We start from the raw sequence: 25,553 nt of genomic DNA on the forward strand, positions 1-25,553 counted from the left end.
GACAGGTTGTCCTTACAAGTTGACACACTTAACATTTCTTAGGGTTTATATATAGTTTCCAATTTGGTTCTATAAATAATATTAATGCAAACAAATATGTTGAATTTTCTCCAGAAAGCACTCTCTCTAATTTCTGCAGGGTTATATCACTGTACATTTGTTAAGTGCCCATGTGACATCAATCATTCTCCAACTTGGCACATCCAAATAAATGCAAGGGATTAATAAATCTCTCTCTACAATGTCATATTCTAATGGGTTTTTAAGAAGTGAAAAAAACTATCAGATTTTGTTTAGAGTTTAAATTATGACCATCACTGTAGAAATATGACCTAAAGAAATGTGGAAACCACTTGATTCCCGTGGTACTTAACTCCATAAAAATGTAGAGAAATTATTTAATTTTCAGTGATTTTTATGGCCAACATCACTGAAGCCAAAGTTGTTATGTTTTAATCTTTGCAACTCTTTCTCATAACCACTGACATGATGATTTAAAAACAAGTAGAATCACCCATGCACCTGTACAGAGTCCGTCCTGCTATCCTTTCATCTTCCTTTATAGGCATTTATAAGAAGTGAGGTGCACAAAACACATGTATTTGTAATTACACTTGCCAAAAAAAAAAAAATCCTCAAACAGCTGTGGACACAGCAAAGATTAGAATCTGATAGTGGCTTAGAATAATGAAGAAAGAGATTGTATGGGTTCAGCTACAGAGCTGATGAAAGATAGGAAAAAAAAAAAAAAAACCCTGCTCTTCAAAATCCTTAATCTGTTACTTTTACATGTGAAATTAAAACACATATATTCCCAAATTAAAAACAGGAAACATGATGACTAATGTTTTTCAACTAATTACTGTGCAGTGTATTAAACCCTGTGTTTTCCTAGAAATAATAAATTGGAAATTTGTACAAATATCTACATAAAATATCTTAAGGTCTTAATTAAATTCTTCTAAAAATCTTATAAAGTACCTGAAAACTTGGTTATATGTAGCTAGTTTCCAGACAGTATTTTTTATTTTTAAAACTCATATTTATACCAATTGTAAAAGCCTAGAATCTTTTATGAAGGTTTACATAATCAATTGTCACATTAAATTGATTATTAAAAGCGGTAATTTAAAATAGCTTTTCATAAATATGCTCAATATTTAAGAATAAAACCAATTTTTTATATTCATATCTCATTCACAATGGATACATATTTATGCCTGTATACAAGTTTAAGAGACTAATAACTCAGAACACTAATATTAACAGGAATATTAACATTATAACTTCTAAAGTTTATATAGTATGATCCAATGAATAAGTATACAAAAACTAGATTTAAATTGTAAAAAAAATTTACTTCTGCACTTTGCAATTTTTTAGTAAACTTTGCCATTTTCAAAAGACTTTTAAAAGCTAATAGGTTCAGAAATAAGAATCCATTTATTAAAGAAAATTGTCTATAATAAATTATGCTTTTTTAGGTATCATTACTAAGTCTTACAGTTAAAATGTCTTAATTAACCAATATTTGATATTTGAATAATAGGATGGACTGACCAATCTTTAATACAGTTCTTTGACTAAAAAAAAAAAAAAATCCCCTACAACATGACACATTTTTATTACAGTCTTAATGCTCTGCAAGAAATTATTCATTCTAATGGGAATGTAGTCACATAACAAAATATTCATTCTTTTTTTTTAACCCATGATCAAAGTATGCTATAATATGCTCACTTTTTGCATACATGTTAGAGATAATCAACTAATAATATGTGATGGCTTCATTTTTATATGCTATTATTTCTGTCTCAAGTTGCTTTGAATATCACTGACACGGGAAAAGCTTACAAGGAACTTCACTCAGGCCACAGACCCTGCAGACTTGACTGAGTAGGTAAACCACGTAAATGACTGGGTACCCGCAATAATCAATTCATTTGTCATCTGGTATAAATGTAAAAGCATCCTTCCAAACTTTTCTGGCTTCATCGTAATCTTGCATCAAATTATTAACCTCTGGATTTTAGAAGTTGCATCTATTAATGCCTCAAGTTTATATTTAGACCAAAATTCTACATAAATATTAGATTTAGGAAAGGAACCAATTAACTTATTCGAGGAAATGAAATGATGGCCAAACTAGTCCAGTGCTACTTGATAAAACCATTGTGTAACAGATTCTGGGATCACAGATTTAGGGGAGAATGCATAATCCTTCATCAAAGAGTGGCAGCTTATCCACAAAGCTTCCTATTCCTGATGGGATATTCTTTTAAAAGTAATAACGAGGACTTAAAAACTATGTAACACTCTTCTACCAAAATTAGCCATTTATACCAATGCTTCTTAATCCCAAAAGAACCAGAATCTCACCCAGAAAGCCTTGAGATACTTTCATTTGGGGAAAAAAAATACATAATGTGTACTAGTAATTTACATCGATTCCTAAATCAAATGTTTATAGTCCAGACTTAACATTAAGTGATAATATCATGGAAGGTACTTTTTTGAAAAAAGGGTAAAAACAAAATAACAACAAAAAGCAGTCCCTAGAAGGCTTACATTGATAACAATTTCCAAGACTGAACTATTAGTACTTTGCGTTCTTCAACATTTAAAATTTTTAATGTGAATTTTAACCTTTTCAAAGCTCTAGTGGTAATTGCACGACCAATTCGTATACTTTATATCACATTCACATGAAATATGTGATACATTAATGATTTGTTTTAAGTAATTCAAAATTACCCTCTGCTGATAGCTGAATATAAAATTCACCCAGTTTGATAGGTTAAAATTCCTATCTGAAGTATAATACAGTTTTAAAAGCTATTTTCATCAGATGATGTGAGCAGAATGAACTGATGGCATCTCTTAAAACAAGCACTTGGTCCTCTCCTTCAGATCTCTCTTTTGTCAAAATCTCAGAAAACACTTGCACATGGAGATGAAGTATGTCACTGCAAATACAGGTTTTATATAAAACTTCAAGTAAAGAGATCAGACTTCTGCCATGGCCCTACTGACTGAGGGCTGCCTCAACTTGCTAACATCATGCTTAAATGAAATGCAAGATAATATGGATTTTATTGAGATTACCTTAAGCCAGAATACCAATAAATGATGTATCTTAAAATGTGACTTTTATTTTACAAATGCATTCATGCTGTGTGACTTAAGGGAAAATAAAATAACATCAATGCATAATTCGTCTTTCAGTTTTGTAATAAAAAACTTTTTGGTTATCTGTGTGGATATTGCATATATATATTAATATATATATATTATATACATATATAAATGAATGGTTTCTCAGTGTCTAGACTATACAAGACGGGATACGCATTAAAGTATTTCTAGGATTTCTAGAACACCAGATTTACCTAATTATCGTACTTCCTATCAGGCTCTTCAAAACCTTATATTGGAGTTAATGTACATTTTAATTACTAATACTTTTAGATTTCTTAATTGCGGACTGTAGAGCATAATATCCTTTTAAATAAAAATACAAAGTTCGGATTAGTGGAACCATGTAAAAGATAAAAGCCGTAAGTGTAAATAACTTAAATTATTGCGATCTAATTACTTACATCATGAGTAAAACGGTATTTGAATTTGAAAACACAAAATGAAGACTTCTGTTTGACACTGCATTTTTAACCATAATGTATTGTGCTTCAAATCCTATATGAATAATTTTACATTTATTTAATTTATAAATTACACCCTTTGCAATGACTTATTTTCCTTCAAAGAAATAACACCAAACATATACTATACCACCTAATATCATACAAATTAATACATAATTTTAAAAATTATATCATGATCAAAACACAAGATAGAAAACATTTAAAAATTTTTCTTTCCTGCCACAGCTGTAATTCTTAAAATGAGTAACAAGGGAAAAAAATCTTATTGGTAAATCAACTTAACACGGCAATATTGTTTACAAAATTTTTTGTATAGCCAGGTTCTCATTCAGAGATTGTACACTCTAGGGCAAAAGTAACCAGTAAAGGAGAATTTTGTTTCATGTAATTTTTGAATCACATGCAATGCAGAATAGGCTATTCTATTTCTATCTGGCAAGAAAAAGTTATAAGAGAGCATAAGAATTACTCCAAAAATGAGGATTTAATTCTGCTTTGATAGGTACACATGACCTATGAGTAAGAACTTTAATTTTTGTTTAAATTGAAATTTATTTTAAACATTAAATATGCTAGCACAGCTTCATTAGAGAAAGACTGGGTGAAAATGAAGATCGAGATATCAACTTAGAAATATATTACAGATGAAAAATGTCTCTTCTGTTTTAATTTGAATGGTAATATTCTGGCAAAAGTTCTCCTCGACCTTCAGCCCTTTCTGAATCCAAATTCATCGAAAGCTTTGTACAGCAACAAACATCTTCTTTTTGCTGGAAGGTATGTTTATTTTTTAGAGCTTTCTAATTCTCTAGCAATATTTCTTAAAGAGAACATGAAAGGATTAATATTTTAGTTAATTTGATTGTGTCAAGATATTCTCCAAACGATTATTGATGCCATCATAAAATTTAGCAATATTGCTGTAGGAAGAATGTCTCATTTTTGTGACCATCAGGAGACAAAATGCGATGGTTGCACTCTAGCTCTAATTCCTTTTCGAAATTATAGTGAATCACTTTTCTGCATTTATTTAAATTCCCAGAGTAGTTATGACTTGTAGTATTTTTGTCTACATTTATTATTCTTATCATTGCACAAAATGTAAGCAAAAAATTTACCTTTTAAATATTCATCTCATTTTTTACTATAAACATAGAAAAATATAATAATACTGTTTAAAATGCTTTTTTGTTGTTCTTCAGAGGGGGGAAAAGTCAGATTTGCTGTTTAAGAACTATAGGTCTGACTGCTTTCTTGAGCTGGAAGTTATTATAAATTCTGAAAGAAATAAAATTTACAGCTGTCTTTTGGCTTTCATAATTATTTTAAATGACAAGCTCTGTGCCAGCTCTGTATAAAGGACCAGTCCCTTGCCAATTTTTTCCACCTACATGTTGAAAAATTTCAAAATCTCTGATAAAGGTATTAGCATAGATGTCACATTTTAAAAGAGCATTTGGTAGACTGAGAATAAACAAGCATACTTTTCAATAGGATCACTTTTGTAATTACTGAAATAAACATATCCCAATATTAACATATTTGTAAGTGCTTCATGCAAACCCATTAAAATACTTCATGCATTTCTCTCTGTAAATTAAGTTAATTTTGGTCCTGTCTCATCACTCTCTGCATAACATACCTTCCAACGTGCTGTCCCAGCATTTTAGCTCTCCTAAGGTAGTACTCTAGTAGGAAAGCCAAATGCTGGCCACAATAGGGATGCTAGAGCTTCCTGGGGGGAGGACCTCTCTTTGGAAACGCCCCTGTAATAAAAAAGACACCTCACTTCCTCACACTGATAGTGCGTCCACATTCTCATCGTAAAATATTAGTTGAGCTGAACTGTACTCGAGAGAAATAATCCATTCTCTTAAAATACCTTTTCTTTCTTTCTTTCTTTCTTTCTTTCTTTCTTTCTTTCTTTCTTTCGTTTTCTTTTCTTTTCTTTTCTTTCTTTTTTTTCTCTAGAAAAAGCAAGGACCACAATTTCATGTCATCCTACTCTTCAAAAGTGGTTCGGAATCTGGCTGAAGGCAGACAGTCATTACCAGGCTGTTATTTCTTGCTAAATTATGGCAATCTGAAGAGGAATTATCATAAGATTCTGGCAAGTATAACTAATAATTGAAGAAATGACAGAATGACTAAAATATACTGATTATGAGCCGTATCTTCAAAGATAAGTGACCTTGTAAGTCACCTCCTAAATGATCATTTAAAATAACCAGACTGTTTATTTTTTAAGTCTCTCTATAAATTTGAGAATTAGAAAATTATAATTTGGTGTTCAGTCCCATATACAAAGAAAATATAAGGTAGAACTGTTAACACATTTTCTTTTTCACTGTAAATATGAAGTACTATATACAATATTTGAAATTTGATTAGTTTTTAGAAACTAGTGATGTTTATATTCCTGGATCTAAAATGCAAATACTTAAAAGTGAAAAAATTTAGAAGTTAATTTTCTTCTGTACTTACCCAATTAACTTGCAATGACCAAATTTGCCCTTTATAGATCGCTTTTCCTTGTAAACACAGTGCTACACACAGAAGCAGCTCAAAGGACCATCACTTTTTATAAAAGATATTCATGTTCATATTCTCTCCTCTTCCTCTTCTTCACTCCTCCTCCCTCCTCCTCTTTCTCTCTCTGTATCTTCCTTTGGTTTTGAGGCAGAGACCCAGTAGATCCAGTTATAAAATAGCTGCTTATTATTAAATAATATGACCCCGCCCCAGGGCAAACCAAATCACGGCATCCCACTCCTCCCCAACTTCTGTAATTGAAAGTATAAAGTATTCCACGGTACCGGAAAACGCTTTCTCACAAACAGCATCTCACAATAACTTTTGTATAACTGAACATACAAGGGTGAATATATGCACCTGTTTTTCTCAAAATACTCCATTTGCAAAAAAAGAATCATCTCTTTTTTGTATGTTCCACAGGAAAGCAGAGATGACTACAGATGTGGTTTTGGAAAATGATTTTTAAAACTGCCATCGCTCCATAAGCGATCATCAACTCCTTAACTTATAGGAAAGAATATAACCATAGTTGGGTAATGTGACACATGGTACTCAACACAGGCTCCTAAAACATTAAAGCCATCTATTACCTCCTTGAAGTCTTGGAACTCAGTTAAGACTGCCACCTATCACAAACTTGTTTGAAAAGTCAATGCTACCCTAGTGCTAGGTCTTCCAGCAGAGTATCAACGGGCTACTAAGGTCTCCTTTTTATTATTACTATAATAATTATCATAATCATTATTATATGATATGGTTGCAATCCTATACTCACGACCTGTGAGTACATTCTATGATACTGACAGTCATTTGCTCGGTGACTTATTTAAAGTAGAAAGAAGCAGGTTTCAGTGGATTACTATCTTTTACAGGAATCCTACATAGCTGTTCTAACTACCCAGTCACCTGAGTTATTTAATCAAAATCACACACACACACACAAAAATCAACATTCTTTCTAATGAAGGAATCCTATTGTGGTTTTGGTGTTTGACGCATCTATATATCTTAGAACATGTTTCTGTATTTTGAAATTTATATTCTAATGGATGGCTAAAATAATGCTTTGAAAATGATATTTTAAGTACATTATTTTAATGTTTCAAATTGTTTTAAATTAATGTTTTTAACTGGAATAACACTAATTCAGTGTACATAATCTATCATTACAGTGAAAAAAATTAAAATATAATAAACATATTTCCTACCAAGTCATTTTTTTTCCCCTGAAATCAGAAAACACTGTCACTGTGGGAACTTTATCTTCACTATAAAGCAGTCACATCTTTATTTAAAAATCCTATAGATGATGGCTATCTTAGAATACTTATCTATATTATTCTTATATTCTGTGTTTTTAGTATCTTAATTTACCGAGACTATAAGCATACATCACAGTAAGCAATGCAATATGGACCAAAGTCCAAGAAAATATTCCCGTGGTCTCTCGGAAGAGAAGATAATGCTGATAAAGTTGAGACCAAACACAACCAAGGTACAAATGCAAACATCACCGTAGGGATGATAATATTCACCATCTTTCCAGATTTCCAAAGAGGGTAAAGAATTACCTCCACATGCATTATTGTCAGGATTACAGGGGGAGGATTATACCTCCCCCCTTACAAAATAAAGTTATAACACATGTGCAAGATGTAGAATTCTATAATTCTAAGAATTCCTCGTAAAACTCAACTAGAATATTGATATAAACAAAAAAGGAAATAACCTAGTTGCATAATGTTTACCATTTACGACTCCAAAAGACCACAAAGCCCTCAGATGAACAAGAAAATACACCTGAGGCATATTGTATCTGGAGAAAAAAAAAAGGCTATCGTAGTTGAATATGCATTAATGAATTGTTTCCTCATGTTTTATATAATTCTTAGAGAAAGTTCAAATTAAGTCCCCAAAAGGATGTTTTAATTATAAGAAGCAATATTTTAAAACTCATACAAGCCATCACACTTGTTTGGAAACAAATGACTTCTCAAGATGTAGAAGTATTACTATCAATCACCAACAATAATAAGGCAGGTTTAATTCTACATAATTAAGGCAGGTTTGGATGCAAACTGACCCACTGTGGAATGCTGTATCTAAAATTGATTACAACAGCACTCAAAATGAATGCAGCCCTCTAAACCACTTCTTTGCTCAGAAACATTAATCTCAATTAGAAGGAGAGCTTCATAATGGTAATGCTTGGTATAAAAAAGTATGAAATAAATCAGTTTTTATAAGACACAACAATTAATCAGTTTTGAAACTTATAAGTTTTTTTTTAAGTACAAAATATCCATCAGGATTCTTAAAACATCTGCTCTCTCCAAAATAAGTCTTTGAATGTGTTCTGAAAGAAGCTTAGATGACATAATTTTTTAAGAGTCAGTTACTAAAACTTTTGAGTAGCATAACATCATTGTGCTATCTTTTCGGTACAGTTATTTATTTTGAATAAAGGGGGTTAAGTTCTCCTCCAGACTATCCTTCCACTGCATGAAACAAATATGAACAATGGCTTTAGCTGCAAATTCAAAGGGATACACAACTGGGTGTGGATCAGAGTAAAAGTTTGATAGCAAATTACCGTATGCTTTGCTGATATTCTCAATGGAAGTAAAGAAAGTGTGTTCTGAAAGTCCAAATCCATTCGGCTATCAAATAGAACACGGGGTAGAGAAGCAATGTGTCACTGAACATGCCTAACAGGTTTCTACAAGCACATCTTCAGGAATAGAGTCGACAATTTATTAACACTGCTGAATACCCTGATTCACGTAAGTATAATACCTTGAGGACACTCCTCAGCCGCCCAGAAATAAAAATTTTACAGGGATAAATAGAGCTTAAATCAAAGGAGGTAATCTATTTATTAAAATGATCAATATTAATAAACAAATAAAGTTGCATTTACGACGCTTTTATATTAGACTATGAGTATCATCGGGACTCATTCCCCAGCACCATTGTACGCAGGACAAACTTGAGTATTTCCAAACATGCTTTCACAGCTATTGCAAAAACATCATTTTTTGTCCATCGAGCTCAAAGTTGATCAAGTATTCCTGATAGGTCATTCTAACTCACAACGATAGCCATACACTTTTGCCTGGTGTCTTATTTGCTTGACTCTCTACAAAGAAAATAATTTTAACTCTTGGCTTTCAGAAGCAAAGCTAAGAAAGAGTAGCTGGAACTTGCTAACTGGATCATTATTGTTTGGGTAGGGTTTCTTTCAGAATAAATTTGAAACTTTTCACTCTATTTAGGTGCTTTCTTCTATTCGAAGATAAGCATCCTTATCTTTCTTTGTCTTCACCCTAATAAAGCAGGTTCTTTTTTCTAACCTAAAGACTCATGACACACCTACAAGATCATAGTAAGCAAAGCCTGTGTAATTTACCTAAAACATTACTTTCTAGAAAAAAAAAACTCAGCCATACAAAATGATTCAATTTGGAAAGAAAAAAAATAGTCAGAATTCTACTATAATTTTATCTGCTTTATTTCACAAAATTAAGAAATCCTCATTAGGGTCGATACTCCCAGTCTATGAGTTGCTAACATTAATGCTGTTGGCACAGGATACTAATATGTGTTTTTCAAATATATAAGCACTGGCATAGTTATTAGTACATAAATGTGTTTTCATAAAAACTGTGTAGTATATGCAAAAATATACTTGTCTTACTTGAACAACTTTCTCTCATAACATACATCCTCTTTAAAATTGTCTAAAATAAAATATATTCACCACTAGCAAAAAAAAAAAAACAAACAAACGGTACCTTTGAGTAAGAAGAATACAATTCAAATAAGAAAGAAGGCAAATTGTCAAGGAAAATGCAACAGGAAGAGAGAGATACATTCAATCCTGAAATACACAATAGAATAACTTAACTAAAGTCATTATAAACCCCTATCTTTGAAGAATTTAGGAATAATTTGTGAATGCCATGACATTTTAAAGTGGGATTAGCAAGTCTTATTACTGAACTAACCTCTCACTCTTAGAGCAAGAATTAAATATTTGCTCTGCATTTAGAATCACAAATCGAAAGTTTCTCGGCTCTTAGAAGAATTTCAGATACTAAGAAATAAAGGCTAGAAGTTTTAGATCATTAAGAATGTATGAAGGAGTGCACAAAGCAAGATCGTTTGTGTCTTGCTTGTGTAAAAATGTCTGTGTCAACTGCAATATTGAAATCTTTGAGTTTTCATTATACTCTCTCAATTCTAAACTCTGTTCCTCATGTGCTAGCTAGAGAGACCAAAAATACTTGAGCAGGTAGGCAACCGTGTGGAGGAGGGCATGCATCGTATCTGAAACACATCCACTGAAGGAATCAAATGGCAAGTTCTGCCAAGCTGCAATACCGCCTTTTGGGGGTACGCTTCCAAGCTTCCCAAAGATGCCAGTCCTGTCTTTTTGTTTTGTCTTGTTTTTGACAACAGAAAGGAAAGGTAACGCTTGAACCTATTTCTGCTTCGAGGGAAAAGACCACCCAGTGGAATCTGCTAGAGCCTACAAATGTTTGACAAATACATTGTCACAAGATAAGAAGCAAGAGTATCGGGAAGAGGCAGCCCGGGCTCTCCGGGACCCCGCGGCCTGGGGCCCTGCGGGAAGCGCTCGGACAGCTCTCGCTCGCCCCTTCCCCGGCTCGGCGCTTACCCAGAAGTACCTGGAAACTTTTCTGCAGCTCTGAATCCTCGGGACTTCAGAAAACACCTGCCTCTGCGGCTGCTGCGCGGTCGGATTACCTGCCACCCTTTCCCCTCAATAGCTCAGCAGCAGGTCACCGCTGCAAGTCCCGGGAAGGTGCGGTGCCGAGCGTGGACTCCACCCGCACGGAGGAGGGTGCTGAGCGGGGATCACCGCGGTCCACCTCCACGGAAAACACGTGAAGCTCCTTCCACCGCGGCGCGAGGCTCGCCCAGCCCGAGCTGGGGCGCAGGTCCACGGGCCCGCGGGCGCCCTGCGTGCCCACCCCAGGGGGTCCGCCTGCCTGCGGCCCCATCAGAGTTTCCAGGCCAAGTCCCGCCGGGCTGCGCGCCCCCCGCCTTCCCAGCTCGGCGGCCCGCGACTTGGACAAGCCCCGCGTGCACCGCCCCGCAAAGCGCCGACACTTCGGGGCTTCCCGCTCGCTGGGAGCCCCCGGGGTCTCCTCGGGCAGCTCCTCGGAGCACGCAGCGCCCCGGGGCCGGACCCCCTCCGGGCTTGCCTTCCTCGGGGGAGGGGAGGGGGGACCCGCGAGCCCGGGGCTCCCCGGAACCGCCGCGCCGAGCCCCGAGCTCCCACCTGAGCCGGCGGCCCGAGGTGTCAGACGCGAGGGCGGGGGGTGGGGGGGGCCGGGGAGGCCGGACCCGGGCAGGGCAGGGCAGGGCGGGGGAGGGGAGGGGAGTGGAGGGGGCACCGCGCGCCCAGGACGGCTGCTCCCGGGCCACCCGCGCCGGCCGACCTGCCCCCCCACCCCCGGGCAGCGCGGGGTCCCCGCCGCTGCGCCCCCGCCCCGGGCGCCAGGACCCCGGGAGCAGGCAGGAGGGCGCCCCGGCGCCGGCGCCCACTTACCCGCTCGGCGTCCCCGGCCGCGGCCGCCGCGTCCACCGAGCCGCGCGCGCCGCGCTTGGCCACATTCAAAGGAGCCGGGCGCGGGGGAGGGGGCCGCGGAGGGAGCGGAGCGTGGGAGCGGGGCGGGCGGGCGGGGGCGCCGGCAAGTGTTACAACTTCCCTCCCGGCCGCGGGGGCAGGGCGGCGCGCAGGAGCGCCAATGAGTTCACTTTCTTTTCCTCCCCTGCGCGCGCTCTCCGCCCCCTCCCCCTCCCCCTCCCCCCTCCCTCTCCCTTCCCGCCGGGCCCTCGGAGCCTCCAGCTCGGCCCGGAGGCCCGGCCCGAGTTTGCGGTCCTCGGTCCTCGGGGGGCGAGGGAGGAAGAGGAGGAGGAGGGGGAGGAGGGGGAGGGGGAGGGGGAGGCGAGCAGGCGAGGGCGCCGCGCCGGGCAGCCGCATCCAGGACCTTAATTGTGTGACCCGGGCGCGGGGCGGGGGCGGGGGGGGGGGGGGCGCGTCCACGTGTCCGCGCGTGTGTGTGCGCGTGTGCGGGTGTGCGGGCGGCGAGGAGCCTACCATGCGCTTCCCCGTGCGGATGGGGAGAGCCCGGCCACGGGCGAGCTGGACCCGGCTCTGATCATTTATGATCCTGGGCGCCTCCGCTCCGCCACTTGTCAAGGTGACAGGTACTTTATCTCTTCTTCTTTTTTAATTCCAAAAAAAAAAAAAAAGAATTGAGAGGAGACCGAGATTCCCCCGTTTGCTGCCTCTTGCTGTCAAATGGGATTTGCCGGACTGAACCACGGCGCCGCCCCTCCCTGGCTCCCTCCTCCTCCCCCTCCCCCTCCCCCCTCCCGGCCGCGTCGGGCGCGGGGAAGCTCCGAGGCCCGCGTGCGGTGTCCAATCAGGGCATCTACTACCCTCGCCGCGATTTAGGGGTCATCCGTGAATAACACTTCACGCTGATGAATGGCTCCTGCCGGCTGGCGGCCCTGATGAGGGGTCGGCCCGCCGCTGATTGCAAACACTAATGAACTTACATTCACGCGCACCTACGAAGTGCAGGGGGGGGGGGTACGTGCGTGGGGGGGGGGCTGGGGGAGGGGGCGGGTCACTCCGTGCTTCGGACCCCAGTGGAGAAACACTCCCCGGTGCAATCAGACCTCGAGCCTTATAGGACAAGTACTTTTCTTGGTCCCTCCGCAGGGTGGGCACTCCAGGTCAGCGGAGTCACCCGAGGAGGTAGGAGTGCGGGACGCTGCGGGGAAGATGGATTCGAGGCCGAAGGGTGCAGTTAAGGATCTCCACCCGGGAGGCGGCCGGTCCCTTACAGGAGGCTCTGAAAATGCCCTGCGCCTTTGCCTTCCAGGCTGGCCTCTCGGGCGAGGCTGAAAGCGCCAGTGACCTGGGCGCGCTGCGCGGGGCTCCGCACCCCGGGACCCCGGGAGCCCCGACCCGGCGGCGGCGGCGGAGCAGCCCCGGGACCTCCCCCCCCCCCCCGTCCCCCCGGCGCGCACCGGCGGGGGGACGGCTCCTGGAGGGAGGCCTCTAAAGGCTGCGCACCCCGCATCCTCCCACCCCCACGCAGATGAGCAGCCCCACGCAGCCCCGGCCTCCACTTTGCGGTGGGAGGGAAAGGAAAGTTTACTGCTCTCCGCAGGATCACTGCCGCTTTCTACCCACTTAAGTTCCCTGCAACACCCTCGCTCCCGACTCCCCAGCGCCGGGCTCCCGGGCCTCCGGGAAGCCCGCCCGGGGCAGAGGCAGCTCCGGCAGCGGGGCGCTCTGGACACCCGGTCCGCGACCTTGGCGCAGCCGCTCCCGGACCTTCGCCCCCTGGAACCTGCTCCGCACCCACCGCAGCGGGGCTGGGGCGAGTGCGCTCGCGGCGCCCTCCCGGAGCCCTAGCCCCCCACCCCGGGCTGCCCTCCCGGAGCCCTAGCCCCCCACCCCGGGCTGCCCTCCCGGAGCCCTAGCCCCCCACCCCGGGCTGCCCTCCCGGAGCCCTAGGCCCCCACCCGGGGCTCCCATCCCGGAGCCCTAGCCACCCCCCCGGGGTCCCCTCCCCGCGCCCTAGCCCCCACCCCGGGGTCCCCTCCCCGCGCCCTAGCGCCCCCCCCCCAGGCTCCCCTCCTGGAGCCCTAGCACCACCCCCCGGGCTCCCCTCCCGGCGCCCTAGCCTCCCCCGCCCGGGAGCAGCCCTGAATTAGTACCCCAGGCCTTCCCAGCCGCCGGCACCCTTGACCCAAGCAGCCTGGCCGGGGAACGCGAGCTCCCAGCCTGCTCCCTGCATCCTCCACTTTCACCTTCAGAGCAGGTGACCAGCCCCTAACGGGGAGGGACCCGGGCTGGAAGGACAGACACCTGTGTTTGTAACTCCGCGCAGAACAAGAGACAGACTAAGCCCTCGGAAAACAAGAGCAGTGCCTCCTAGGACAGCCTGAGGCTTCCTCGTAGAGTTTCTCCAAAGTTTTGGGCAGGATTGACCAGGAGAGTCCCTGAACTTGAATTAGCGCGCCCAGTCGCACCGAGTTCCCGAAGTTGTTAAGTGACCAGACGCACCCACTGGTTAGGACACCAACGGTAATGTGTGACCGCGGTGACCCCACTCCCGGGGTTGCCAGTGACGCGAAGCACTGCAAGGACACCTACTCGCAGGAATCTGGAGTCGCCCTGGGGTGGCCCAGCCTCTTTCCTGTTTTGCATGTTTCACACTTGAAAATATAAAAGGGCAGCGGGGGCAAACGAATGCTTATTCCCCTCTCAGCCTAGCCATCCTCATTTTCTTAAGAAAACTTTTGAGTTGTGAAGCTGTACCGCAGATATTACATGCCAGTCACACCAGCTACTTAAAATTTGCATCCCTGATGATCTGATCATCAGGAAACATAAAGGGTGTTGCATAAATCACCTTTGTAGCCCAGTTCCCACAAAAACATCTTAAGTGTTCAAAACTTTCTTAAGTGTCTATGTAACACTCCCCCTTGCTCTTTTGTACCTTACTATCTAGGAATACACACACACACACACAAAGAGATAAGACCCGTCCTAAAGAGGCCAGAACAGAGGAAGTCAATTGCCTTAGAACAGGCAGGAGGTTAAAAAAAAAAAAAAAAAAAAAGAACAGGCAGGAGGTGGGGGGGGGGGGGAAGGGGGAGTTGCATGTTTCTTCTTTTCAGCTCTTCTCTTTTCAGCCCTCATTATAGCTAAAGCTGGTAATGAGCATAGGAAACAATAGAACTCATAAAATTTAGAAATGGTAATAAATCTTGAAGCTTGTCTCTAGCCCAGCTCCCCGTTACATGATATTCGAAGTTTTCCAGTATGTGATGCTGAACGTTCACACTATTTGTTTGCAACGTAGACGAAATAACTCTAGAACTCGTTCACCCAGGCCCCTGCACTTTGTGCCACACCACGGGGTGTCCTCAACCACCGTCTGCGAGTGGAAGGCTAAGCCTGAAATCCAGGCAGTTTACGTGTGTTAAGTTTGAGGCTTCGTGGGTGGTGGGTTGTTTTTTCGTTTTTTTTTTTCCTCACTAACAAAGAAGTTCCATCATTCGAGGTGGTTGGGGAAAGCTGATGTTGTACAGTGCCCAACTATACCAACGCTTTCTCCTCCGAATGCATCCTTGGAAAGCAGAGAGGCGGCTTGCTACGTGACCATCAGGCTTTTTGCCTCGCTGAGCAGTTGTCAGGGGAGGGCGGGGACGGTGGGGAGATCACGCCGTGCCCTCGGCTGCAATAAAAACTCTGAGCAGGAGAAGAAATGCAAGACGTGGCTGTCTGCTTTGCAAACCTCTGGCCGCTCACAGCAAACTCTGCCGGCGCGGCTGGTGACTTTGCCGCGTTAAGGCAGCTGGTCGGTCGTGCACAGGATAATGGGGCCGAGCTGGCGGCATCGACCTCCCGTGGGGCCCCCTTGTCACAGTGATACGCAGCTCTCCGGAAAAAAAAATCGTTGCTGAGCTCCCCTTGCAGCCCCTACCCCCACACCTGGAAATGCACGCCCCTGGCCCTTGCAAACCCCTACGGCCTGCTGGGGAGGCAGATCAGAGACCGAACCACTTTGCGATTAGGAAGGAAAGGCTGTGCCCTCAGGACTGAGATCGGGTGGGGAAGGGACAGGCTCTGGCCCTGCTGCTGAGGCTGGGCCACCAGCCCCTGTTCTGGGGCTCCATCAACTCCCCACTTCAGGGGAGGGTCGCTCCTCACTTGAAGGTGATGCCAATCCCTTTGAGTAGGTATCACGTGAGCCTCCCCTGGGGGCTGATGCTTTGGGGGATGTCAGTTTTCGCCTCCTGTCCTACAGGTCCAGCCGTGGAGGCTGGGTGGCAGCTGTTCCTTCCTGGCTCCCTCCCGTGGGGCGCAGCCGGTCTCGGCAGCCACTTCCTCCCTTGACATGCGGGGCTTTGAGGCGTGAGAAGGGGAGCACCAGGCAGGCAGGTAGGAGGCTCTCCCGGGAGGTTCCTGGGCACCGCTCCACGCGTGGGCATCCTTTGGTGTTACTACATCTGCTCTAGCAAACTGAGGCAAGAACGGCCTGACTGTAGGGCTCACATTGGGACTGCAACCTCTCCCACCCAAGGGGTTCTGGGCGCTGCTAAGGAAGGGGGGAAATGACTCAGGGAGCCACAGTTTAGACATTTAGGACTTCCCGCTGACCCTTCGAAGAGATCAGGAAAGCCAATAATCTATATTACTTCCAAAAGGATGTTATGTCTCAACTGAGGACAATAAGTGATGAGCAGCTTAGAACAGAGGCTGAAGGCTGGCAGTCAGGGGAAGGAAGAGCCCAGCCAGAGTCCTAGGCACTTGGAGTGTTAAACAAATCACTTTGCAAACGACGAATCTGGAGCAATTTACAGCACTAGAACCTAACTTTTACACCAAAGTCTCTCAAGTAGCTCTAAAGTTATCAGTTGTTTGCCGTTAGGTTGAGAGACACTGTAAAACAAATCTTCTAATTTGATCACTGATCAAGTCATAAAATTAAGTGCCTATTGGTGGTGGAAAATATGCTTTCATTACCTTAATTAAAGCAAGAAAGGCCTCTCTCCATGCAAATCCATTTTGGGGCTACCCAGTGAACTGGTGATCGGACAAATGAACCTTTAAACGGGCCCATGCTTTTCCAGTACACGGGTTTGTGTTCCACTGGATACACAGAGCCCACACGTGGCTCCCACCCTGGCTCCGTGAAAAGGTATTTGCAGAGCCCAACCCAAGTGCTGCCTTGGTTTTGCTTCCGTCACATAGAAAAAACCCAGTTCCTTGAAGGATTTTGAACAACGAAGCATCCTTTCTTATGTGGCACTTTCAATTTTGGTCTAATTCCACATATGTGTTTAAAATGTGCCACATTATTCCATGCTGAAAGATGAAACCTCAGTCATTAATAGCATGAAAGTGCCCTTTAAGCTCTGTCACATTTTCTACGGACAGCTTTTTTTTTTTTTTTTTTTTTTAAGATTTTATTTATTTATTCATAGACAGACAGAGGCAGAGACACAGGCAGAGGGAGAAGCAGGCATCACACAGAGAGCCTGACATGGGACTCGATCCAGGGTCTCCAGGATCACACCCTGGGCTGCAGGCGGTGCTAAACCGCTGCGCCACCAGGGCTGCCCCGGACAGCTTTTTAATAAGCAGCATATATACACCATATTTAAGGAATACAACATATACAATATCTAGTGTATTTAAGGTAGACACTAGCTGCTGGCAAGGTTTAATTGATGACGGAAGACAATTTTGCTAATAATATGATGTCCTACGGATATTTCAGGATCCAGTCTATAAGTTAACTTGTAGATATAGATTAAAAATCTAGGCATCGAGTGACTGCATTTATTTGTAGTCCCACCAAGCACCTTTTCATTTCCCAGAAGTGTCCTGCTCTCTCTTCCCTTTGCCCACTCCTGAGTCTGGGATGTCCAGTACTCCCAGCCTCTGAAACACCTATTTTTAAAGTGCCTATTAATGTTACTTCCCTCCCTTGGAAGACCTTCCACAGTATTTTCTGCATGTAATAAATACTGCCACTGTTTTATTATATGGGCCTTTTCCAATAGCTCCTTAAAACCACGGGGTTTAGCAGCACAAAGGGCTGCCATACAGAAGATGTTCATTAAGTGGTTGTTGAATGAATGAGTGAATGCATGAATAAAATATTTTCACCCTATTCATTTTGATTTTCTTTTAAAAAAAAGGCACTGAGGGGGACACTTGACGGGATGAGCACTGGGTGTTTTTCTGTATATTGGTAAATTGAACACCAATAAAAATTAATTTATTAAAATAAAAGGATAGGTCATACATAAGATTAACTTCAAAAATATATTTATTAAGTACCCTTCTCCACTTTCTGGTCACCCAGTTTTTTAATGGCACATAGTTTAAAAATTCTAGTTATGATATTAAGCCACATCGATTCACCTCTGAACTTGGTTGACTTCTCAGACACATAGTCTGAAGTAAAGACAAGAATAATGGGGAAAAGCCAAGATATCAGATTTTGTTCTCCTCTTTTTCAGTGAACTGTGTATACGGAAATTTGGAAAAATTGATAGTAGGCACCTATCAAATGCAGATACTCAGAGTATTTTCTATTAAATATGATACCCTGACACCCTTATTGTTTACCGAATTCCTTTGGACTTTTAATGGTAAGAAGTGGAGAGCCTAAGATGACTGCTTTTCATTTCTGCAAGACAAGGGTTCAGCTGGTATTGGGGAAACAATCTCTGTTTGTTCCTGTCTGCTCAGGAGGACTGTTTCTAATTGATGTGGCATGGAATTTAGTTGGAGATGTGTATATAGCAACCGAAGCGCAGAGCCTGTATGCTTTGTAAAGTGATAACCATATGGGCCTTATTTGAAACATTTGAGGATTTTCGACATTAACCTGGGTTAAATTGAGCTATAAATTCAACTCAAATGGATACGTCCTGACAAATGCATCATCACTTTGGCTAGATCCAATCCATGCCCCCCTCAGATTAATAAAGATGATGACCGCTTATCACAAATGCGGAGGTGCGTGGTGATAAAGTACCATAACGTCGTACTTTGCACTGTTTAAATGCAAATTGCCCATATTAAGCAGACGTTTTCTACTGTTATCACTTTCAGGAGAATGGAAATGTTTAAAAATGATCTCTGGGTAAAGAAAAAGATATATAGTCCAACCTATTTCCTCTCACACAATTTTCAAGGGCACTTCGCTCTCATCATCAAGATTTAATTAAGCAAGCTCGGCCACGCTCAAAACGCAAAGTGGAGGGAAGTTACGACTTATGGGAGCATATTGGGGACTTAGCCCAAATAATGTATTTGCTGTTCCTCATTTGGGGATCCCAGGCATCAAGGAAGGTTAAGAACACAACCAGAATTCTAGAGCTCCCTTTTCCTGTGTTTGAATATCAAATTTAGAGCTCCCACTTTTTACAGATAATAGTACTGAGTTATGGATGTTGATGGTCCTTCCCTTGCAGCTTTCAATTGCCTTGAAAAAGATACAGTTTCTTTAATTAAAAAAGCTGCACAGAACTAATCCCTCTAGCTGAAAAAAGAAAAGTTTTAAGCAATCTCTTTCTGCTCGGAGAGAGAAAGGCAGACAATACCATAACAGATCAGAAACATAAGCTATAGTGTGCAGCCAGGAGCACAGCAGGGAACTGAATACTGCTCCGACTGTGTCATTTTTTAATCCTCCATCCTAGTTTTCGCCGACTGACCTCATGCTGAGATGAAGTTATCACAGAAGACAGCTTTACTCTCACCAATGAATCCAACCCTGGATCTGTATTATCCTTAGCAGATCAAAACACCGCTTTCATCAAATAGCATTATCTGCATAAAAGGCATGCAATTGCCCGATAATTTCACCCAAACTATGCTATTCATTTAAAGGACAAGAAGAGAAATGTAATTCATTCCTTTGGGGAGGGGGTGGCACAGAAGAGTGAGACCTGGGGGAGAGCAGAGGCTGGAGAAGCTCACTTACCCCCTTCACTCATGGGAACTTTTCTGTTTTTAACACAAAATCCCAAGAAGGGGTCCATTTAAAAGTCCCCCTGCTCCTGCACTTTAAGATTAATTGTTGGAGCAATTTGGTGCCGTTTGAGTGACAAAAGTGTAAGTTGTGTAGAAAACTGGCAGCGAGAAATCACAAAGCTTGCTGATGTCATTAGCCATGCTTCCCTGAACCCCAATAAAAACATCATATCCAGTAAAATTGGAGAAGCATAAGAATTAGCTGAACAATTGGAGGAAGTTTAACACAATGTTGTATATGGAGGGGGGTTCTTGCTGGAAGATCTTTCTGTGCATTATGAGAAGTTTGAATCCTTAGATTGGGAAGACAAAGAGGTATTCCACAATTTTGGGTTGATATTTTGCAGGATATTTTTAAAATCTTAGGAGTCAAGACTAGCTTTTCTTTTTTTAAATTTAGGAAATACTCAGCCTCCTTCAGATTTTCTTTCCCATTTTTATGTTTAAACAGTGTTCTCATTTGCATTGTAGATTGTATAAAATGTTATAATGGGCTTCTCTTTAATGGATCCTAACTCCTTATTGAATGACATCAGTTGTTTTGCTCAAGGTATCATGATAGGTTAGAGCAATCAGACAAAACCATTTATGTCAAGTAAATGGAATTACTGAGAAGTACTAAAACTCTGCCGTGGGTGTGGGTGACCTATTAGGTGTATGTTAATATCTTTATAAGATGTATTACTCACCATAATTTTAATGATTTAGCTTGAAAATGTAAATTTATCTGCTCAGTCCTTTTGAATTTACCCTGTAAATTGACCCTGTAAGAAACCCAGTTTAATCCCTACCTTCCATCACCCAGACAACATCTATACACAAAAATGTGTAAGACAAACAATCGGAACTGCATTTAAAAAAAAAAAAAAGAACACATTAAAATGCTTCAAGTTGGAGCCTAGGAATACTCCTGGGAATTCATCAGCTGGGTGAAGGGGCAAGAATTTTTTCCTTGAAAGAAAGATACTGGCTCTGCAAGAAATTAATCATGGCACTATTATTTGTCATCATTGGCATTTTAATTACATGTATGTATTCTCCAAAGCCTTTAAATATAATTAATAGATGGGCATTTTTTTTTCTACACCAACTTCCTGAAACTACAATTCAATACCAAAGTGCTCAGAGGCTAAAAGTCTAGGTAGATCTATGGTCTGCTCAGTAGTAAAGTGTGCATTCATGTTTCCAAAATATAGCTTCATGACGTACAAATTATCTTAAATGTAATGTGATTAAGCATTAAACTATGGCATTTCCTTGAATTTAATGACAGTACTATTTTCATGTCAAACTTGATTACAAGAACCACCTTTCAGAGGGAACTGTTTAAAATCCCAAATCATTAACAGATCATTTAGGGTTCAGGCTCACAAAACTTCTTGTCTGTGAAATATCAGCTAAAGACAAGTAAGCAGAGAGGTGAGACTCACATTTTGCCTGTGTGTGTGTGTGTGTGTGTGTGTGTGTGTGTGTGTGTGTGTGACTGATTTTAGAAGTCCCACCTCTGTCTGAAAATGCTGGGAAGGAAAAGCTCTTCACATCATCGATGCCACTGCTACTCTCAACACACACATCTATGATGCAGTTCATGTTCAGACACTATTTTCTCAAAATAGCAAGGCATATCATAGACCATTGTACCCACTTGAAATGGAGATAGTGAGACACATAGCTTCCTTAAGACTTCAGAAAATTTAAATAAACACAGGTTTTTGATATTTTGTGTCTTCTTTATTTCTTCATTCTAAGTCTGTGTTTGACTCAGAACTGATTTCTCTAAGAGACTGAAACTGGATCATTCATAAACCCATATTTCACAAGTAAATTAGATCAAACTCACATGAGTTTGTGTCTGGAAGGCTAAGCAATCATCTTCATGGGTTGTGGAATTGTTTATCTGTTTGTATGTTTGTTTTAAAGATGACACACGAAATATACTACTCCCAGTACAAGTCTTCTCAAATGGGGCATAAAAAAGGTATTTCTAACAACATTTTAGGTATTCTCCTGGCTGAGATTTGGTGTGTATGGCTTACATTACATTCAGACGGCAAACCCCGATTTGCTCTATAGAATGATAAATCCCTAAAAGGAGGAGAATTGTAGGTTAAGGCCATGAAATGGCTAAAGGACTCAGATTGGAATAAGCAAGTTCTGACAGGCCATATGATCTGAGCTTTCATCTCTCTGAGGAAGATATAGCTCTGGGTTTTGTCTGGTTTAGGGAAAAATCTAAGAAGCCAGGCGTTTCTCAAGCAGACTAGGAGAAGGTTCTGGGCTGGCCATTGGAACTATCCAAATTTCTCTCTGTTTACTTAACACTATTTTCCTAGCCCTTGCCTCCAAATCCACCAGTTTTAATCCACAAAAATCTATGAAAGGCCAGGATGTCCTTCCCCTCTTTTATCCTTGGATAAGATATCTAGGAGGAAAAAAAAAAAAGTAGGCCATGAGAAGATTATGAGCTAAGAGGCTATTAAAAGGGAGGAAATTGGCAGAGAGAGAATCTGAGTTAGGGGAGAAAGAAGGGAGAACAGCTTATACTGAAGAGAAACCACAAGGATGCTGGAAGGAAGAGAGAGTGTGTGTGTGTGAGATTCGTAGGTTAGGGTCTTGGTTTAATGATCCTGGTTTAATGGAGTTCTTCCATCACCTTTGGTCTATTTATACTGATGAGTGAGTACTGGAAACTTGCCTCAAGAGTTTATAGTGTTACTTGGAAATTACATTTAAATCTAAAGGCCATGGTACGAGTCATATTTATTTTCAAATTTATTAGAAATCAACTTTTACTATACTCTAAAGATTTTGATAACAAAAAGGTTCTATATTAAATGTAAAGATTAGCTTGATAATAAACAAGATGACAAAATCTGGTAGTCCTAGATCAACAGGGTTCTAACTGCGACCTTTAGATCACCTGTATCAGAATCACCTGGGAGTTCTTAATAACATATACATTCCTGGCTCTTACCTCAGCCCTATGGAATCAGAATCTCCAAGGACACAACCAATAAGCTAGCATTTTTAACAAGGCTTTCCAGAGTATTCCTACTTGCAGGGAAGTTTGAGAAGTATTGCCCTGGGCTCAATGTTTTGCATAAAGCTAATAGATATTTCAGTTTTTATCATAAGCCTATTAAAGAGAGGTTGTTGCAAATAACTATAGTTGAATTATTTTCAAAAGTGACACATTTCCATTTCAGGAAGAAACCAAAATCCACAAAATTAAGAGGGTGAGAATATCTGTTTGAAGATATTCCAGCTGAAAATTCAGTGACACTTCAAAATTAGATCTTGAATCATTCTTTCTAAGAGCAGTAAAATCAATAAGTTGTAAATTCAAATAGAATTTTCAATTCTCTTCTGTAGTTGGATTATTGGGTACAAATTTTTGCTGACTATATTGTTTAATAGCATATGTATGAGACCAAACTTGTATAGATTTTGAATGAAACTTTAAATATGTATTAGTTCTATTTATTACAGGAAATTAAAGATACTTTGTGTGAGATGGTATAGGAACTGGCTAAACATATATAGTTTTTAATAGAAATTTAAATATATATATTTAATTTAAAAATATGTTTAAAAATATATTTTTTTAAAAAATTAAATGCTAGGGGAAAAACATCACCAAGATGGCAACAGAGGTTGCTCCTGACTTCAGTCTCCCTCACAAGAAGAACAACTAACAACGATTAAAAAAAAAAGACATCACCGAGTGAATTCTAGAACATGGAAGCAAGAGGGTGAGGCTAAGCCCATCTAATAAGCCCAACCAGAGAATCCAGGAAACCATGGAGCTCATTTTTCATCTTCATTGGGATAGGGAACCAAGCCAGCAGTCCTATTTAACTGTTCTCAGCCAGTGGCACACAGTCATATCCCCATCGTCAGAACTCAAACAGTTGCTTGCTCCAAAACAGGCCATAATAGCAGGCCCTCCCAGCCCAAGACACAGCTTATCAACTAACACAGCTAGAATCCAAAACTAAGATGACTGGCGAAGGACTGTTTCTATCAAAGCAAAGTTATAAAGTCTGGAAGACAAGCGCTATTACTCATGTGCACAGATAACCAATGTAAACAATCAAGTATTATGAAAGATCAGGTAAATATGACACCACCAAAGGGCACTGATAGAGCTCAATTAATTGACCCTAAAGAAATGGAGCTCTAGGAACTGTCAGACAAGGAATTCAGAATAATCCTCTCAAGGAAATTTAATAAATTGCAAGAAAACACAGAAGATTATTGAATGAAATTAGGAAAATAATGCATAAACAAAATGAGAAGTTCAGCAAGGAAATAGCAACCATCCAACACACACACACACACACACACACACACACACACGAATCTTAAAGTTGAAGAATATAATTACTGAGCTGAAAAGTTCAACAGAGAGTTTTAAAGGTAGACACGACCATGCCAAAGGATCAGTGACCTGAAGGATAGGACATTAGAAATTACCCAATCAGAGGAGCAAGAATAGAGAAGAATGACAAAGAGTGAAGATAGCCTGTGAATTATGGGACAAAATGAAAAGGAGTAATATTCACATGATAGGAATTCCAGAGGAAGAAGAGAAAGGAATAGAAAGCATATTTAAAGCAATAATGGCGGAGAATTTCTTGAACCCAGGGAAGAGAAATGGACATTCAGATCCATGAGGCCCAAATGACCCCAAATAGGTTGAAACCAAATAGGGCTACATTGAGACATATTCTAATTAAACTGTCAAAGGACAAAGACAAAAAAGAATTTTAAGACCTGCAAGAGAAATAGACAAGTTATATACAAGGAAACCCCCGTAAGGCTACTGGTGGATTTCTAAGCAGAAACTTTTCAGTCCAGGAGAGAATAGGATAATATATTCAAAGGATTGGAAGAAAGTAACTGTGAGCCAAGAATCCTATACCTGGCAAAGCTGTCCTTCAGAAACAAGGGAGTGAGAAAGACTTTCCCAAATAAACAAAAGCTGAGGGGTCCCTTATCACCAGACCTACCTTACAAAAAATGCTAAAGAGAATTTTACTTTGAATGGAAGTAAGAGAATGTTTTAATTAACATCATTAAACCACAAAAAGGTAGTGTAGATATCCCAGGTATTGATAATATATAGCTTATAAATGGATTGTGCAATATGGTAATAGTGATGCATAAATCACTTACTACTCTGGTTTGAAAGTTTTAAAAAAAGAAATAATAAAATAATTATAATTATAATCTGTTATTTGTTACATGATATAAAACACAAATGAATTGTAAAAGTAATAATCTAAAATGTGAACGGTAGAAGTAAAATTGTGCAATTTACAAATTCTGTTGAAGTAAAGTTGTTATCAGTTAAAGTATGGTTATTACAAGTTCAAGATATTTTATGTAAGCCTCATGGTAACCAGAAAGGAAAATCTTGTATTTATATTACAAAAAAAAACAAATAGAAACAAAAAAACAAACAAACAAACAAAAAATCCCAAAAGAATTAAAAAGTCAAAGCAGGAGAAGAAATAGGGAACAACGAATCTATTAACAACCAGAAAAAAATGAACAAAAGAGCAAAGTTTTTACCTATCAATAATTACTTTAACCATAAATGGATTAAATTCTATAATTAAGAGACTGAATAGCTCAATAGATTAAAAAAAATAAGATCCAATAATATGCTATCTACAAGATACTTTAGCCTTAAAGGCATATAGACTGACCATGAAGAAGTGGAAAAGATATTTCAAGGA

General features: G+C 41.0%; 1 protein-coding gene and 1 long non-coding RNA gene across 10 annotated transcripts in view; one reads left to right on the forward strand and one right to left on the reverse strand.

Moving 5' to 3' along the window:
• The window catches only part of TENM3 (teneurin transmembrane protein 3), a 2,512,213-nt gene that overhangs the window by 590,625 nt on the left and 1,896,035 nt on the right, over positions 1 to 25,553 (reverse strand). For 2 of the 9 annotated variants that reach the window (XM_072763865.1, XM_072763862.1), the window contains exon 1: positions 12,328 to 12,578. The exons of 2 other annotated variants lie outside the window; for them this stretch is intronic. The gene's annotated coding sequence lies outside the window, so the exon portion shown is untranslated. Of the gene's footprint in view, positions 1 to 10,888; positions 11,158 to 11,775; positions 12,011 to 12,327; positions 12,579 to 25,553 lie in introns of those variants that run through there. 5 more of the 9 variants (XM_072763864.1, XM_072763860.1, XM_072763866.1 and 2 more) reach the window with 4 other exon arrangements.
• LOC112932849 (uncharacterized) overlaps positions 12,334 to 25,553 on the forward strand; it is a 76,181-nt gene continuing 62,961 nt past the window's right edge. The window contains exon 1 of the long non-coding RNA XR_003237570.2: positions 12,334 to 12,437. This is a non-coding gene — a long non-coding RNA (uncharacterized lncRNA). The remainder of the gene's footprint in view (positions 12,438 to 25,553) is intronic.

The sequence above is a fragment of the Vulpes vulpes genome, chromosome 7 (genome assembly GCF_048418805.1).
Source record: "Vulpes vulpes isolate BD-2025 chromosome 7, VulVul3, whole genome shotgun sequence".
In the NCBI taxonomy this organism is placed as follows: domain Eukaryota; kingdom Metazoa; phylum Chordata; class Mammalia; order Carnivora; family Canidae; genus Vulpes; species Vulpes vulpes.